The 13,402-nt window shown below is 40.1% G+C and overlaps 1 non-coding gene across 1 annotated transcript; it reads left to right on the top strand.

The window, feature by feature from the left end:
• Positions 1-11,472: 11,472 nt before the first annotated feature.
• On the top strand, positions 11,473-11,632 carry LOC117709705 (U1 spliceosomal RNA). Its single transcript, XR_004606947.2, has one exon. It is a non-coding gene; the product is annotated as a U1 spliceosomal RNA (small nuclear RNA).
• Positions 11,633-13,402: the final 1,770 nt, after the last annotated feature.

Genomic DNA, 13,402 nt, shown 5'->3' with positions numbered 1-13,402 from the left:
ACTTGAGTGTAGCCAGCTTACTGTGGTTAAAAACAATAAAACAAAACAAAATAAAATAAAATAAAATAAAAATCTCTTCCCTTTCTTCTAGATCTTTGGCCTCTTTACAATTAAATTCTGGGCCTGAGAGTCAGTTTTTCTATCCTCTGCAGTAAACGAGTTTCTTTACATAGTGCCAAAAAGGACCGCTGAGATCCATATAAATTGATGATTAATCACACAAGCCTTCATATTTTCCCAGAGTATTGATTGTCCTCAGCTACCCAATTGCATCATCCTTATAATGATTCTTCTAAGCCTCTCAAATGCCTGAGGATTGCAGTAGCTAGTTAATTCCTTTCCACCAGTATCCCATCCCATACATGTGGTGTGGGTTGAATTTTAAACATTCCCCAAAGTTGGTGTGTTTATGTCTTGGTCCTCAGGCCATGGCACTATTGGGTGGTGGCGGAATCTTTAAGAGAATTAGCTTGGCTGGAAAAAGCTTGAAAAACTGGGACTGTACCTTTGAAGGGAAGAGTGAGACCTTCATCTCTTCTCTTCTCTTCTCTTCTCTTCTCTTCTCTTCTCTTCTCTTCTCTTCTCTTCTCTTCTCTTTTCTCTCTCTCTCTCTCTCTCTCTCTCTCTCTCTCTCTCTCTCTCCCTCCCTCCCTCCCTTTCTCCCTCCCTCTCCCTCCCCCTCTGTCTTTCTGTGTGCATGTACATGTGTCTTTCTTTGTCTCTGTCTGTCTCTGTGTCTGTCTGTCTGTCTTCCTGTCTCTCTGTGTGTCTGTCTCTCTCCCTTTTCTCTCTCCTTTTCCTCTCTTCCCTCTCCCCCTTCCTTTCCTGGTTATCACAATATGAACACATCCTCTATCACAAACTCTCTGTTCCCAGTATTCTGTTTCATTTTTCTCGTCACCACTTACCTCCCCGCCTTGATTATCTTCATTACCTTTGACCTCCTAGCCATAGGATTTTGTACTCTAGACCTGTGGTGCCAGTAACCTAGAGCCCAGATTCTTAAGCTGCAGGTCACAGGAGTTGATGAACATCCTGAAAAAAATCACTAAATGCAGGGTAGTTACACATAAAAGCAAAAGACTTCTTGTAAATATCAAATCTTTCAAGTTATTCTTATACTATTTACTTCTCAGCTTCTTAGACTATGTCTCATGGCCCAACATGGGTCCACAGAACTGAATTTGGTAACAGTAAAATGTTTCTGAACACAAAACAACCAAAAATGAGTTCAAAATCCAACTTGCAATGAATCCAAGGTATTTCTGACAGCAGTTACTTCTGTTAATACTATATAACTTCACTACCACCTTGATGTGAGCATACAAAAAACTAACTTTGCCATGTGGAAGACATTTCACTATGCGGTGCCAATGAATACTGCAGAAAACATCTTGGCTCAGACTCAAGACTTTTTTTTACTATTCACACAAAATTTTCTATGCTCATAGAAATGTAATAGTTTAATTAAAAAAAACCACTTTCAATATTTTCCTATGTTCGGTGTTCATGTAAGTTGCCAAGGTAACATAACTTTGGATTGTATTGTGTTAAAATGTTTGATTTTAAAAACTGTTTAAGTTGATGACTTACTTCAGTTTCTTAAGTTATTATATGTGTAGCAAAGAACCATTTAGTAGAGGTTTCTTTATGATTTATCAGTAAATGTTTGACTTGCATATCTATTTTATATACCTATAAATGTACTGTTGTATAAATATTTCTCAATGTTCATTTCATCAATAAAGATGTCAAATGTGGGAAGAGTTTAAGAAGGCCAGAGCTAGGGGAGGGCTTGGCACAACGTGGAGCCTCAACAGCAAGTGAAATACAAATATTTATTAACGACTCCTGTGTACATCTTACTGGAATTGCATGAGGACAGAAATAAAAATAATAGATAAAGGTCTTATATAGACTTTCTAATAAAAACAGGTTAAAACACATAAATATAACGAAGTGTTTGTGAGTACACTTTTGTAAGCAGCACTGGGTAAGGAAAGGGGCATTTTCTTTGTAGAAAAGAAAGACATTCAATTTGAGCAATTCAGCATCAGTGAACAGTCTGAACCACTGACTGAGAATTTATGGGTAGGTCTTTGATTCTCAGTAGGAAGGGAGGGTTTGGAGCCTGCTTTCACTTCGTCCAGCACCAGCATTTAATTGCAAGCTTAACAGGGGCCCAAGCCTATTAAAAATTCACCTTGTTTCTCTGAACATATATATTATTTACCGTACAGTCTATAAAATATTTACCCATTTTCTTAGCCAGCTGCACTCCGCTCACCCTTAACTACCTCATGGCTGCTTTAGCTGATCCAATCGGCGGCTGGCACCTCTCCAGACATGGGCTGAGCAGGCAGCTGGAAGGAGCCCATAATTCATGTGTGTGTGTCAGAACACATAGAAATCAGGGTGTTGAAAGGCTTTCTGAAGGTGCTGGGCAGGAGGAGGGTCCCTGGGTGCTTAGACCTTCCACCACCACCTACCAGCTCTACCACATGACTGTCACTGCCAGATTCAGTCGAGATGAGGTCTCTATTCAGGATGCATCTATAGGATGCGTGTTGTATTCTATGGGTCTTGTTCAAGTGGGTGGGAAGAACGGCCATTCCCATGCCTTGTTGGAAAAAAAAAAACCACAACCACAAAAATTATCTCTCTCTGCAACCAACTAGTGAGTAGAAAACTCATCCTTTGAAATCAGCCTCTTAGGCCAGGACCCGGCCTTATTCCATCATTTATGAGTTTATCCTCTTAGAAAATCCCGTTGCTTAACCGCATCACTGGGGCACTCACAGGTAGTTCCAATGTCATGGACTTCTTGTTGGAATTTTGTAGGTCTTGGGCTCTGAGTGTGTAACAGCTGGATGAAAGCTGTCAGTGCAGGTTAGTGGCAAGAAGAAAAGGGAGTGGATATTTGATGACAGCAGGTGGGGCTAGCCAGGCTGGGATCCATAGTTTGCAGAAGAGAGCCAAGACTTTAAACGTTAAGTACTTTGCTCAGCACTCTTTTATTTATCTCCACTCATTTTTCTTCAAAAATGTTTTTCACTAAATTTTGTTTTGTTTTATTTTGTTGGAAATAAAGGTGCAAACTTAGCGAGACTAGAATAGAAAGAAGTGAAAAAAGTCCAACACTGAACATGGAGTACTTAGGAAAACTAGCAAGGGTTAAAAGCACTGTAACATGCATCAAAAGGAGGCCAGCTTATTCCAGGTGAAGTTTCAGGAGTGTGCAATATCAGAGGTTCATCCAGGGGCTGGTAGTGGTCTGGGGTTTGGATATGGAAATGAACTCAAAGTGCAGTCGGATGCTTTGACCCCATTGTTAATAGTCTGACTCATGTCAAGTTACCTCCCTGGCTTCCCTGGCTTTGATTTAGAAGGACGAATGAGAACCATTTATCTCTGTAGTTCAATTCTCCTTCTTCTCTTTCTTCTCCTTCTTCTCCTCCTTCTCCTTCTTCTCCTTCTTCTTCTTTTTAAGATTTATTTATTTATTTAATGTGTACACTGCAGCTGTCTTCAGACACACCAGAAGAGGGCATCGGATCCCATTACAGATTGTTGTGAGCCACCATGTGGTTGCTGGGAATTGAACTCAGGACCTCTGGAAGGGCAGCCAATGCCCTTAACCACTGAGCCGTCACTCTAGCCCCTGGATAATTCTTAAGAAACACTACTAGTAAACAGATTTGGCACAAATAAAATTGATATTTGGAGGAAACCTCACATCATATTATATATTGCTAACTATAAATGAACAAAATCTGAGCTATTATTAAATAGAGTTTGTGGTATAAACACTCATAAAAGAAAACTCAAAATAACAATAGTTATAATCAGTTCAGGTTGACATGGAAAATAATACTGATGGATTAGTAAGAGATCCAGTCTTTAGTTTACAAAAGCATCCTTGATCACAGTACAATTGTATTAAGGAAAATAATCAGAAATAGTGAAACAGTGCTGTACAGAAATATTATAAAAGCACAATTTGTATTAATAACATTTGCTCTGCAAATCACTTAATCCATTGATGAGAATATGGTTTGGGTAAAAATTGTTGCATAAGTGAGAGTTTAATGTTCTTGGAGTAAAAGCCTGCATCCCAGATACCCTGTGCATCTTACCCTATGTCTGACACTGTTCCAGGCTTTGCTCAGGCGGTTCCTCATTCCCCACTCAGTGGTCAGCACTTCAGCACTGTGCTATGGTATGAAAAAATACCCAACATACAACTCACAGACCACATGAAGCTCATGAAGAAGGAAGACCAAGTGTGGGTGCTTCGGTCCTTCTTAGAAGGAGTAACAAAATACTCAAGGGAGCAAATATGGAGACAAAGTGTGGGGCAGAAACTGAAGGAGGGGCTGTCTGGAGACTGCTCCACCTGGGTATCCATCCCATGTGCAGTCACCAAAGGCAGATGCTGATGTGGATGCCAGGAAGTGCATGCTGACAGGAGCCTGATATAGTTGTCTTTTTAGAGGTCTGCCAGAGCCTGACATATATGGAGGCAGATGCTCAAAGCTAACCATAGAACTGATCATGGGGTTCCCAGTGGAGAGGTTAGAGAGAAGAATGAAGGAACTGAGGGGTTTGTGGCTCCATGGGGAGGGCAACAACACTAACCAATCAGAGCTCCCAGAGTCTAAACCACCAGCCTAGGAGCACATAGAGAGGGACCCATGGCTCAGCTGTATATGTAGGGGAGGATGGCCTTGTTGGGCATAGGTGGGAGAGGAAGTCCTTGGGGATGCCCCAGTGTGGGGGAATTCGAGGGTGAGGAGGAGGGAGTGGGTGGGTGGGGGCACATCCTCATAGAAGCAAGGGGAGGGGGCATGGGAGAGGGGGTTTCTGGATGAGGGGAAATGGGGAAATGGGGTAACATCTGGAATGTAAATAAAATATCCAATAAAAATTAATTCCCCCCAAAAAAAACCCCAATAAAGAAACTACAAGTCAGGTTAGAAAAGTAATCTGTCTCTGATCACAAATGGTTCATTATCAGGGCCAAGGTTGTCTATAATTTCAAAGTTTCAGCATAGGGTGGTCATTGAGCTTTCCTGCCTAGAGTTAGGACATTGTTCAGGGGTTAGAGAGCTGGCTACTTCCTCACCTCCCTCAGAGGTCTGAAGGTGCTGAGCATAGCTCAGCCTCTCTCAAAACAGAATCACTGAGATCTTCCCCACACCACCCCACCCCCTAAAAAGGAAAGAAGAAAAAAAAAAGAAATGAGCAGTTGAAGGCTTCCCAGTCTATAAAAGACCTTACCCTCTTCATCTTCCTGACCCCCATCTATCATTCTCTTCTCTTGAGGAAATGGCCTGGTCATCAGTCTTCTCAAGAACAGACAGACAGTAATGCTACTTTGTTAATTAATCAGTAAGGTAATTTGTGCAACTAAAGCACACACTCTATCACTTCTCTCTGAATCATGGTATTTTGAAGAGACAGACTTTGGGATGCTGTCATGGGGCAACATCAGGAAATTTTGTCTTACTGTCCACTTGCCAATTTATACCCAAAGCAAAATTATCTTCCAAAGAGTTGCAAAATGAAATACCACTCAAAGAAGACTTGGAAGTCCCTTCAGTAGCTAGCTATTCAGAGAATAAAGGGAAGGCCCAGAGTTCCTCACTGTAACCTGTCTGCACTGTGTTGTCTCATTGTTAGCTTCTCTCTGGGGAATCCCTGAAGAAAAAAAAACACTAGGACCCATTTCATTCCACCAAAGGAAAGAAACAAAATGTTTCCAGCATGACTTTCATTTGTTTTCCTCTAAGTCTTACTGACTTCGTTAATGCACCCAGTGACAGAAGAGCAATTTCATCCAGCATCCCAGGTGATTCACTTAACCAGATTTGGCGAGTACTGGCTCAGCCCCTGATGATAGGTACTGGGCGATCAGCATTAAGCCTGGGACAATTTCAAACAAACTGGGATGGTCTGGTCACCACTGTGATATTGCTGCCCATCCAGTTCACGGAGGGAACACATGATCCTTCCACTATCCAGGGGCAGGGAGGCAGCCCCTGCTGCTTCCATGAAGGTTTTCTGTATTTTTCTTTTCTCTTTTGTAGAAGGAAAACAACAGGGGCCTGTACAGCCCTACCTCATTTACAGTATCCATACTATATTGTATGAACACAGAAGTTATTGTTATAATTATTGTGTTGTCTAACACACTGAGAAGAATATAAATTATTGTGGAGAAACACAACCCAGAGACTCATTTACTAGAATATTGGAGCCAAAACGTTGTCTAGCATGATGTGAAGTGTGATGCCCAGAGTCAAAGCTCAAAGGAAGACAGATCAACACAGGTATGTAAACAGAGGGCAGACGAATAGCTATAAAAGTGAGCAGAAATTAATTAAACCTTTACACGTCCTATTTGCTTTTTATTTGTTTGTTTGCTTGTTTGTTCTGAGACAGAGAGGATCTCACAGAATCTAGCCTGGTCCAGAACTTTCTATGTAGACAAGGATGACAGTGAATTTCTGAGCCTTGTGCCTCTGCTTCCCAAGCACTGGGTTTGCATGTATGTACCACCACACCCGTTTTCATGATGCAGGATTTCATGCATTCCAGGCAATTAGTTTACCACCTGAGATACATCTGCAACACTAGCATAATTGATTTTGTGGCATTATTTCTAGAGCTAGGACTTATCTAATCTAATCAATATATTATTCAAAGTCTACATTCAGCATCTAACTCTTGATAAGGTCAAGATTAAAACTCAGCCCTCTAAACACATTAAAATATTGCTTTGAAAACCCCAACTAATTTTATCCATTTTCTACAGAGAATAGTACGATTCTTTACTTTAGATGGTACTTCGTTCTTCCTACAGCCAAAATCTGGGGGCTTACATAACATAAAGGAAATCTGTTTTGAGTCTTACCAGCTGCCTGGCCTGCTCTCATCCTGTTGTTGGATAGTGAGGTGGCTTCAAAGAAACAGCTGAGAAAGCAGAGTGGGCATTCCAGTAGCCTGGATCACTGACGAGCATTCCCATCAGCATCAAGAAGCAGAAAGTCCGCTGTGCCAAGTGTCTGGCTAGGTCTATCAACGTATCCTTCCCCTTATCCTTCCTTCTAGGCCCCAGTCCAATTCCCCTCTTGTCTCTAGGGCTCTGGCTTGCTTTGTAGCTGAAAATCCATTAGATTATGGGTAACTGGCACACAGGGACTCACCTATTCATTTCCATATACTGGTTCTTAGCAAAGTGCCTTGTATAAAATAGAGGCTCAGTGGATGAATAAATGAATGGATGAAATAATTTAATGTTTCATAGTCCAAAACCATACCCAACAATTACAAAATCTGTGTCTGGCCTAAAATATCATTTCCAAAGACGTTGAATAAATGTGTAAAACAAATGGTCAGCTCTGAAATCACACACATACAACTAACACTAAATGGTCTGAGCAGTTTGTATTTATACATTTAAGCATACACACACACACACACACACACACACACACACATATATATATATATATATATGGCTATGATTTCAAAAGGAAGAAGAAATAGGGTACATGGGAAGGATTGGAGAAAAAAAGGGATACAATTTTTAACTTTAAATAGTATGTAAAAATAACAAATGATTGATTTGCATGAATAAAAATTATGAATGGGTAATTGGTTTTATGCCAGATACTATAGAGAAATATTTTTTTTCCTTATTTAATGATGTCAACTCAGAGCACTGTCCTTTTCTCCTTACTGCTCAGTACTATCTAACAGATCAGTGCCTTGATTACATTTTCTGTTACTGTCTTCCATCAAAATTGAACCTCTAAGGGCCAGATGTTTTGTCTGTTTTGTTCATTGCTGCATTTCCTGCTTAGAAGTTTGCCTGTTACTCAGTAGATATTCAATAGATATCTGTGACATGAAGATTGTTATCTCTACCTCTCAGAAAAAAAAAAACAAACAAACAAACCTAGATTTGTGTCATCCATGCCACAGCAACCTATGGCTTTGTTTTAAAAAGGCAACTATAATGTGAGACAAGAATTATTATTCTAATGAGGCAGGCATTGGAAAGGTAGGGTCACCAGCTCAAATCCAGACAGTGGCTCACCTCATAAATGGCTGCATCAGAATTCACATCCTGAGTAGGTGGCTACAAACACATGCTCTCACCATGACCTCAGTCTATCTTGAAATGAGAAAACATCCTGAGCCTGAAGCAGAATATTCATGAAGAAGGTAGTGTAAAAGCAGAGACCCCATTTCAACTCAGGCCATCTTAGAAAGACCTCATTGAGCAGAGATATTCCTTTCAATTAGCAATGTAATAAATGTAGGATGGAAGAGATTAAAGCAAGCTATTATTAGATGGGGAGAGGCTAGCCAATGACCGTTCCTCCTAATGAGATGCCCACCGTGTGTGGGCCAGCAATTTCTCTGAGTACTGTGTCATGTGAAGAGAATAGTAAGGAGCTCTTCGGTGGCACACAGGCACACCTCCTTCTAACACACCTGCTTCAGGCTCAGCAAAGACAGTGAGTAAATGTCTGGGATATTGCATAAAAGCTGTCTGCTCAACCAGTCAAAGCTATTAAAATCCATCTCTCTGAAATGAACCCTGAGAGGAGGTCAAACAAATCTAATTTTTATTGTTCCTTAAGGAGATGTCTGTGCCGGAGACAAAGGAGAGAGGCAAGAGGCCAGTTCAGAAAAGAAGGGGAAGAAAAAAAAAAACCCTAAGAGGCCTTAAAAAATTAAATGTTCAGAAGAGCTGTGGCAGGCAAGATAAATGATAGATTACAGTGCTGGTTTAAACCTAATTGATGACTAATGTTGTAATGCAGCTGAACCTATGCTGATCTATTATCCGTCTGGTCCAGGCTGAAGGGACACTGCAAGGAGAAAAATTGCTAACTGTTTTAACCTGATGGAACTTTGGAAAAAATAACCAGTCTAGTTACTTTCAAAGATGAATGGCTGGGCAGTGACCGTCTAATGTATATCAGGGTCCTGCAATGCAAAATCAAAAGTTAATTAAATAGAATCTAGCACAAGAACAATGTAGAAAGTGTGTTTTAGAGCACAAGTAGCCATAATGAATTGTTCTGTTGTGTCCCTTCAAAATATTTCAAAATAGCTACCAATGGAGATTGGTAATGCTGGAGGGATAACAGTGTTATTGAGAAATCCAATGCACATGCCAACACCATCTGGGAAACACCTGCATATAGGCACAGCTAAGCTACTGTCATGGGGAGGGAAGTAAAGTCATCAACAGAGTTGCTGTAATGGGTCAGAGGAGATGCATTTTCTTATAACAACAGTCAGAATAAAATATAAGCAAATAATGTAAAAATACTTTTAAGCAATTTAGGAGTCAACTTGAAGGTGTTCCAGTGGTCATGTCTAGAATAGTGTTAGCCAGTGAGTAGTGCAAGCATTAAGTTTTGCCAAAGACTAAGGAATCAGGGCTAACATTACCAGTAATGGAACAAGTGGGTTTCATGTGCCTCTTGAACTGGAAAGTGCCCGGCATCAATTCTGTGGCAGGCCTGCAACAAATGAATGGCAGGAGGTCATTGTGAGGAAACATCAAATTAGCTGACAAATGTACTACAAAGTATTCGACCGATTCTCCTCAAAAGTACTGAGCTCATAAATCAAATATAAAGTAAAAAGGAGGATGCAGAAGGTGCTCCCTATCAAAAGAAGTGAAGGAGACACGGCCACTAAATGGAACCTGAAATGCTGGACCAGGAAAGGGCATGTTCATGGGATAACTAATTTGAATGAGAATGGCTCCCATAGGTGCATAGGTTTGAATAATTGGTCCCCAGTTTGTGGAATTGCTTAGGAAGGATTGAGAGATACAGCCTTGTTGGTGGAGGTGTATCATTGGTAGCATAAACGTTATTTGAAGGGGTCAGGTTCTATCCCCAGTGGGCAGCCAAAATTGGCAGCAGCATCCATGTGGCTTTATATTTAGAAGCCCACCAATATGTGGCATGGCAGGTCCTGCATGAAGGTTCTGAGAGAGTAAGAAGCCCCAAGAAGCTGTGGACGTGAAGCTTGGATTGCATTTCAATTAAGAGATTGCCTTGATTCTCACAGGACTGGACTTTGAAACAGTGTTGAGACTGAAAGAATATGGGAACTTTTGAAGTTGAGCTAAATGCATTTTGTACTATGATAGGGCCACAGAGCCTATGAGGACCAGGGAGTGAAATATGTTGGTTTGGATACTTGGTCTTCAGTTGGTAAAACTATTTTCGAAGAATTAGAAGGTATGGCTTTATTGATAAAGGTGCATCACTGGAAATGGGTGTTGAAGTTTCAGAAGGATTGGGCAGAGTGTGTGGATCCAGGTGTGAATTCTCAGCTCTCCTCAGTACTATGCTTGCTGCCATCTTTGTCTCTATGATGAACATGGACTCTGACTCTCTGGACCATAAGACCAAAATAAACTCTTCTGTTAGTTGCCTTGGTTATGATATCTTATCACATGGTAGAAAAGTAACTAAGACACAAGCATTTCTTGTTACCTTTTAAAACTCTTTGTAAATCTATGATAATACTAAATCTAAAACATTAATACACAGATGGCCTATTGTGCTTTCTTTAAGAACCTACACCTAGGCTTATTATTATAGAGGATATTCTCTTCAGATGTGATTAAGGGATACCACCAAACCCTGGGTGTCCTCATTTTATTAGAAGGGGAAGGTATTATATAATAGTAGTATATTATATCGAAAGTTGTCAGAGGTCAGATCCCATAAAAGGCTCAAGCAGCTTGCCTGAACATTTCAAAATCAAGGAAAGCCCATTGAGAATGGATCAACTCTTGATACTATCTACAGAGGTAAGTGAAGATAATTAGCAATTATAATTATTTTATTGTATATATTTTTATTTTGCATTTATTCTAAGTTAGCTTTTGTACGATCACACACACACACACACACACACACACACACACACACACACACACACCAATATATCTACATATTATCTCTTCTAATCCTTATAAAAGCCTATAAGGGAGCTTTTGTCTGCATTTTAAAACACTGAGGAAACCACACTTTCTAAAGCAGACTTCTTTTCTAAATGAGAGCTTTGGCAGCGGCTGAAGGAATGGATGCCAGACTTTATGCCTACTGCTCCTACACTGAGAATATACAGTCTAAAGAGTGCAGAGCCAACTTCAAATGACTTATAAAAAGCTCAACCATATCTGACATATACCTTAGTCTGAATGTTGCATTTGGAAAGGAAAAAAAATCAAGAGAGTCAGGTTTAAGCCAGCTGTGTAAGGCAAGATCACTGCAACGTCACCTCAGCTTCTCAGAAGACCATGAATTCTAGAATTCAAGCAGAGTTGTTTCCCTTATCTCATGCTAACCATCAACATGCCCATTGCTAGTAATACCTATCTAGTGTCTTGATTAGACAAGGACATTTTGAACATATCCGTGCACAAAACTTGCCTTTCAGGGGAGATACCATGCTCACAAAGATGGTTTTCCTAGGGTAAGTTTTGCCCATCACATTCTGGATGTGCTGACCCCTGTGATTCCCCAAATATGGAAAACTAGCTGCGAAATTTATGGCAGTAGAGGACCATGTTTAAGAGCCCCCATGCAAAACAAAACAAAATAAAACAAAACACCTCATTGCTTAGCCTAAAAGACAAAAAAAAGAAGTCACACATTTGAGCTTGCTATGGGCAAGCCATGATAACATCTCTCCTAGCATTGGTCAGGTTTTCTCCTTCTCCACCTCTTCCTCTTTCTTTTTCTTCTCCTCCTCTTATTTCTTATCTTTTCTTTTTCCTTCTGACTCTCTGTATGTGTGGAAGCACTGAAACATAAAAAAAAAATCAATATTAACTATAAGGTTTAGGAAAATGTACACAGTGGGGAGCCCCTGAGCAGAGTCTTAAACACATACATTTCCTCTGAATATGCAGAAATTAGAGAAAAACTATCCTGGTGGAAAAGTCCATGGAAATAAGATCCTGTGTACAATGTGTGGAATAATGTACAAGAGATGGTGATGCAAGTGGGGACCCAGGAGTAAGTGGGGAGAGTGACAGTTAAAAACAATGAATATTTGCAAAGGTAGCTCCGAATTTATCATGGAGATGTCATTAATTCCTCCAGGAGGGATCTGCATCTGATCTCTTGGCCCAGAAAATGACCCAGAATAAGTGTTGAATCTGCATTTGCCTCTTCATTACTCAAGACTTGAAGTCTGGAAGCTCAGGCTCAAGATTTATGTTTAAACTCTTCCAAAGAATGAAGCACTAAAGTGACCCTATAAAAGCTCTTCTCAGTAAGAGCTCTTATTTCTGTCTTCCTTTCCAAGAGCGAATTATGCCCACTGCCCTTTAAGATTCTCTTATAATTTAAGCTTGCTATAATATAAACTGGTGGTCTTTCTTGAAGCATGAGAAGATTGATTTATAAATGGATGCTTGTGAGTGTTCTGATGTAGAAAATAAGAACAAAGACACTTAGAAAGAAATCTTAACTTCTCTGTGTAGGTTCTGACAGGTACACAGAGGCTCTGACCACCTCATAGGCTGGCTATGACCACTCAAGTTCCTGCACCACTTATTAGAAAGAACAAAATCATATTTTATGAAGCTTAGCTAGTTCAATGAAAACATCTTGTTGAAAAACCTCAAGTGCTCTGTAAATAGATACCCAGAGTTTTCTTGAAGGGTTTATGAGAACACTGTGGCTGATCACAGAGTTGCATGAGTAAAGGGGCCAGAATGCAACCCTTGAAATTGATGTGTGCATGTCTTGGCAGATCTGTACTTGATTGTCCAGTTAAAAACACAAGCTCTGATGTCAAGAAGACCTAAGACCAGATCTCAGTTCTTTGGTCTACTGGCTATATGTAGAAGCCAGGTACTTAGTGATTCTAAACTTTGGTATTTTGTGGTTCTGATGCTCAGTCCTCAAGGTTACTTTGAGGACCATTACTCTCCTGAGTAGTTGTATGGCCAAAGACTGTAGCCTTTGGAGCTTCATTCAGTTCTTCCCAACAAAGTCTTCCTAGCCAACATTTTTTATACTGACTTTTTCTTCCACAGATCCAAATACTTTTTATCCTTTTTTAAAATATATTTCCCACTTAGCATGATTTCTATATGTAACACTGTATGATTTACCATTTTTATATACTTGACTCTGAAACTAACATATACGTTTAAAAGATTTTTCTTATTTTATGTCTAAGTTTTGCCTGCATATATGTCTGCACACTATATTCATGCAGCACACACAGAGGATGGAAGAGGGCATGGACTTCTTGGAACTGGAGTTACAGAAGGTTATTAGCTGACATGTGGACACTGGGAACCAAACTAGGCTTCTCTGAAATAGCATCAAGTGCTTTT

Source organism: Arvicanthis niloticus, chromosome 5 (assembly GCF_011762505.2).
Source record: "Arvicanthis niloticus isolate mArvNil1 chromosome 5, mArvNil1.pat.X, whole genome shotgun sequence".
In the NCBI taxonomy this organism is placed as follows: Eukaryota; Metazoa; Chordata; class Mammalia; order Rodentia; family Muridae; genus Arvicanthis; species Arvicanthis niloticus.
The sequence above is the reverse complement of the archived record's forward strand: the minus strand, read 5'-3'. Positions and strand labels throughout refer to the sequence as shown.